This window comes from Rattus rattus, chromosome 5 (genome assembly GCF_011064425.1).
Source record: "Rattus rattus isolate New Zealand chromosome 5, Rrattus_CSIRO_v1, whole genome shotgun sequence".
NCBI classification, from domain to species: Eukaryota; Metazoa; Chordata; class Mammalia; order Rodentia; family Muridae; genus Rattus; species Rattus rattus.
Window position 1 is genome coordinate 71,215,937 of NC_046158.1, and position 6,000 is coordinate 71,221,936.

Genomic DNA, 6,000 nt, shown 5'->3' on the forward strand with positions numbered 1-6,000 from the left:
CCACAAAATACAGACTCTATTTTATATTATTGATCATTCACAAAACAGCATTAATCTGGTTTATATGTACCATGTTATTGACTCTTTGTTTTATAATGAATGGTAACATCAATTCCTCAAGAGAATTCCTTTATGAGATAAAGGAAAATATTTATAAGAATTTCATAATAAAATACTAAATATTTTACTGATCTCTTCAAGTTGCCCCCAGTGTGCTTCCTTTAAATTAAATCTCTAAAGAATAATACCCCAGAGAACTGATCTATCCTATGTGTTCCTTCCAATAGATTCTGTGTGTGTACTGATCTCTTCTGCACAAATTCTTCTAGATTTAAAATTACAGTAGTGGTGACTTCAATACTTCAGAAAATCTATTTTTATGAGATTTTTGTTGTCTTTTGTTTATTTAACTTATTTGTCTTTTGGGTTTGCTTGTTTTGACTTTCATTTTCTGTATTTATGGTACATTTTAATGAGATGAAGATGGGAGAAAGAAAGAACATAAAGTTGAATGGGTTGTGAGATGAGGAAGATCTCAAGAAAATGGGAGAAAGAAAATTAGTAAAATATATTTTATTAAGAAGCTTAAATGAAAGAGCAAAACATCTTGATTTTAGGTCATGAGCTCATAGAGTCCATTTTAGGACACCATAGAGAGTGTCTTTCTTTAAAGTGTTTTGTGGGCTTTTCTAATAACAGTTTTAGAGTTTTCCAAATGCTGTCTTAAACTAATAATCCTGCTTCCGCTTTGCAAGTGCTTAAAGTCATAGGCCAATATCCTGGTAATTCTAATAATTTCTGCCACCCAATATTCATGATCTAAACATGAATGAATAATGAACAAATGTTGAAAAACAAATCACTAAGTGAAACATAGAAACCAAGTTGGAAATTTTCCATGATGATAAAACAATATCAGCATTTCAAAATCAGAGATTTGTGGAAAAAACTTCACCTGTATTTTTTCCACCTGTATTTTTTAAAATTAACTGTAACAATTTTATTAAATTATTTTATTTATTTACATTCCAAGCTCACCCCCTTCCTGGTCCCTCCTCTCCCCCTGCATCTGAGAGGGTGCTCCCCCCACATGCCAACTCAGTCCCATCAGCATTCCTCTTCCCTGGGGCATCAAATTTCCACAGGCTTAAGTGCATCTTCTACCTCTGAGGCCATACAAGACAGTCCTCTCCTACACATGTGCCCAGGGCTACAGACTAGACCATGTATGCTCCTTGGTGTGTGGCATAGTCTTTGGGACTTCTGAGGGATTCAGGTTAGTTAACAATGTTGTTCTTCCTATGGGATTGCAATTCCCTTCACCTACATCAGTCCTTCCTCTAACTCTTCCATATTGGTCCCCAACCTCAATCTAATGGTTGGCTGAAAGTATCTGTATTTGTCTCACTCAGTTGCTGGTAGAGCCCCTCAGACAACAGCCATGCCAGGCAGGCAGTGGCTTACTACCACCACCCCCCTCCATTTCTAGAAAATATACATTCCTCTTGGTTTTATTCTAATATTAATGGAATAAATTATTCAGAAGTATCAGCACAATTAGTAGTTTTTGCAATGCTGTCACAATGCAGACTGCTTTACTACTAGCAATATCAAGTAATATCAATAAAGTACATGGCACAAGCTAGAGTAAAGAGTACACATCATATATGAAATGGTTGTGCCCACTGGAAGGAAGGTTATGAACAAATAATTTATGCTGCCAAGTAAAGCTTTCAGTGTAATAGGTTACTATTTTTATAAGGGTCCTCATTGAAACCCTCAAACATCATAGGTCGTTAATGCTATTGGCTTCCTTCCACAACCTGATGGTTAGACCCTACTGCTGAAGTTAGCACTTATATGTCATTTACATGGAAAAGAAAGCTAGTATCTAATTAGACCTTTTATCCATACTGACTAGCATTCATGATGCTGGAGACACTCTACATCCTACTTGAGGTTATCATCAATATCTGTATCTACAAATCCTACAGCCATCAACTGGTACATATATTGGTACAATAGTGGCACAAATGTTACAGAAATAACTACTACATTTAGATGGAATTCAGGACCCATTCTATGCCACACAACCCGTACTCAAGTGCCCAAGAATCTAAGACTAGACAGTTCATAGAGTTAGGGGAAAGCCTAATACCAATTATTCTACCAATGAAATATGTTAATAAAATGACTCCTGATGATAGTCTAATAGATCACTAATAGATCAATGTCTTGCTGAGTCATTGTCACCTCTTCTTATAGTATATGGGAACTAATACAGAGATCTATAACTGGAAAATAGGCAGACAGTGAAACTTTGGAGATTTTAGTCCTAAATGAGATATCTTCATCAAATGCCTCCTGTATGAACTGAGAAATCAATGCAGAAAATGATGCAAAAGAATATAAAAAAAAACCCAGAAGTTTGATGATTTCAAGAGAATAGTGACTTTCAGGCAGCAGGATTAATATACATATAAGTTCACAGAAACTGTGCCACAGAAATAAGACTTACCCAAAATCAATCTAGATGGGGTCCCAACACTGAGAAAGACAAATACCCTAACTAAGAAACTATCTGCAGTCTTTACCCACTGCCAAAGGAGTCTCACCGAGTATACTATGCCTAGGAGTAGTTGGCCAACACAAAAGGAACTCAGACTTATTCTTGTAGACTTTTATCTCTCCCTGCTTTTATTGGGGGGGGTGGGGGCTGGGGGTGGTCTCATTGGTCACTTGCTTATTTATTTTTATATATGTTTTATGTTTTTATGGGGTATTTTTGTTTTGTTTTTTATTTGTTTCAAAAAAAATTTATGGTTGTGTGAGTTGAAAGATGGGGAGGATGTGGGAGGAATTGGTGGAAGGTAAAACATGATCGAAATATATTGCATGAAGTTATTCCCCTTTTAAAAAATAAAGACAAATACAAGAAGAAATTAAACCAGAGAAGATGAAAATCCTCTTTCAGACTGTACTACGAATGGGCATATATAAGCCTGATTTATGACAAATAGTGCAGCAGCTTGCAGGTGGCAATCATCATCAAAAGGAAGGCTTCGGCCCCACCAGAGAATTGTGCTATTAGGTTCTGCCCCATGCAAACTGGAAATGAAATAATTTTTTCATCACATAGTAACTATAAAATTAATTAGGATGAGAAGGCAGTGGAATAAACAACATAGAAGGAAGTACAATGAAATGCCCAAGGAGGGACCGGCAACCATTGCCCTCAGAATAAGTAAGCTGCCCATTATTGTCACAGTATAGATGAACAAAAGCATGACAATATTTGTTGTCCAGCAGAATCCTGATTGTTACCCAAGAAAACAAATTCTGTTTTTTTCTTATTCCATTTACTTTTCTATTTGGCTTATTTTTTCAGAAGGAAGGTCAGAGGAAACAGGGCTCTCTATGAAATTGTGAGGAGAAACTCTGTAGTGAGGGAATCAAGCTGACAAAACTATCTCAGAAAACATCAGGTGACTGGGACTTCCTGATAAACTTGAGGCCAGGTAGTTTCACAAGAATTTGCTGAGTAAACACCTTATCCAGGAAGTGTCCCAAACACAGTAAGGGCGGAGCCGTCCACACACCCCCCCCCGCTTCTGCATAACAAAGGTGTCTCCCCACCAAGGGCCTCCAATGAATTCCAAGGACAATAGGCAGCCACCAATGAATTCAAAAGGCAATAAGTCCTGCCAATGAGAAATAACCAACTCATGCTGTAACCTAAAGCCTATACCCTGAACAAGTATAAAAAGTGTGTGCTTTTGTTCTTTGGGGTCACCTCTGCCCCGACTGCAGAACGACCCCAGTGCACTTGATCAATAAACCTTTTGTTTATTGCATGGATCTCTATCTCTGTGTCTCTGTGAGTGGGATATCCCGAACTTAGGTGTTATGGGCTTCTCCAGTCTTACAAAACATTCTTTTATTGGGACATGAAACACATCTTCATTTTTATCATCTACATACAAAAAACTTCAGGAAACATTAAATGAGCATCAATTGAAAATTCTGTCCAAGGACCCTAAGGACCTTCCCATAGCAAATCTGTTTTCTCAAATGACTTCTTTTGAGACCTCGAGGTTTATGGCTTTATCTCTAAATGTTAATTGACACTATACAGAGGATAATAGCAGAACACTGTCAATTATTTGACCAAAGCCCACTCAATCAGACAACAGGATCTCAAGTGAAGGAGTAAGGATTAAAGAAAGAAAAGACAATTAGACATTATAGTATGTCAGCAAATACTGATGTACATTTAATTTCTCCCAGTCTGCTTTTTTATCATTCTAGGTACATGCAAAGAATAGGGTCAGTTCCAAGGCATAGACAAAGTAGTTAAGGGACAAAGAAAGCATAAACAAAGGTCTCTGGATTACTGTATTCAGGACATTACAAAGATGATCAGGATACAAAGAGCACATTCCTCAGTTGTATTCATCTTGAGTCTTGTCCTAACCCAATGTTAAATTCTTGCCTAAGCCTACTTCTTTGTCCTAGCCCAATGTAAACATCCTTGAAGCAGTATCAAAAGTACCACAGTTATTTAATTAACTATGTATTTTGAATATATTATCAACTGTCACATAATAAGCAATGATAAGGAGGAATGGTTCCTGCAGCAAACTCATATATTTTCTATTGTTGTTGATTATCTACAAATACAGAAAAAAGACGGAACAAAACCAGGTTTTGGAGATGATAGATAGGAAGGAATAACTTCACAATGTAATTTGTATAGTACCAAACTTAACAACAACCCTTCCTTATACATATCACTGGATACAATTTCATCCTACTACACATTAGGTGATCAGTCAATTTATCTCAAAAAATGACCAGTCTTCATGAATTTTTCATTAAACCTCAACATACTAGCCTGAATAACAAAATTGCAAACATATTTCCAACACTGTTACCTGGAATAATTGCTTCGCATACTTTAGGCTGTCTGTTTTTTCATATGTTATAATCCTGCCCTTTGTTTTGTAAGACTCAAAATGAGTCTGAACCACTGGGAGAAGCCCCCACCCCCCTCCTCCAACTGAGAAACAAGAAAAGAGTTCCATGCAAATGCAAGAGGTTTATTTTCCAGCATGTTAGGGTCAACCCTCAATCAGCCCCTCAAGGCAAGTAACTAGAAGGCGACCCCAAATGGCTATAACAAGCAGTTTTTATACTTTTTAGGGGTAGAGGTTACATCAGCAAGGTTATAGTTCAAACTTATTGGCTAAGCATATTGACCTTCAAATCTTTTGGTTAGCAAGCATAGGCAGATTATGACAAGCATTCGAACTCTATCTGGGACCAGAGGGCCAGGTGACTATCAGTCAGTACATTTTGCAGTTTTGAAAGAATGTTCCTGTTCCTCTCAAGAATTGTAGGTGGAGAATGAAACCTGGCCTAGCCTTGCCCCGAGTCGGGTGGGTGTAAGGCTGGCAAAAGCCCCTAGGGTCCTTCAGATTCATTGTCTAACCTGAATTCAGAGCACATTTGTATTTATTATATTGATTTTTAGAGAATTTTATGTAGAAAGGGTAAGGAAATGCACAACTACTAACAACTGCTATGATAGAAGCTAAGTTTTTTCCATAAAATCTTTTATGCTATGTAGTAAGAATGGAAAAAAATAGAAGCTGAAAACACAATTACAGACCTCACTTTAAATATACATTTTTAAAAACAGTCAATGTTTTATTCTTCAATTTCTTCAAAGCAAAAAACACTCAATTGAATGGATTTTATGGAAAAATACTAAAAACCAGGAATCAGAGAGCATGGTTCTCCTATATCATTTATCTCCTACATTATATTGCAGTTTTGTTTTGCTTTGCTTTTGTTTTGTATATCTTACATCAAAACACATGGATGCCTGAATTATTGGAGCTTCAGAAATGTGAGGCACCAGATTCTGATTTGGAATATGATACAGAGAATCTCTATTGAACAACTCTATGAACTTTAATAAATTATTCAACAGATAGT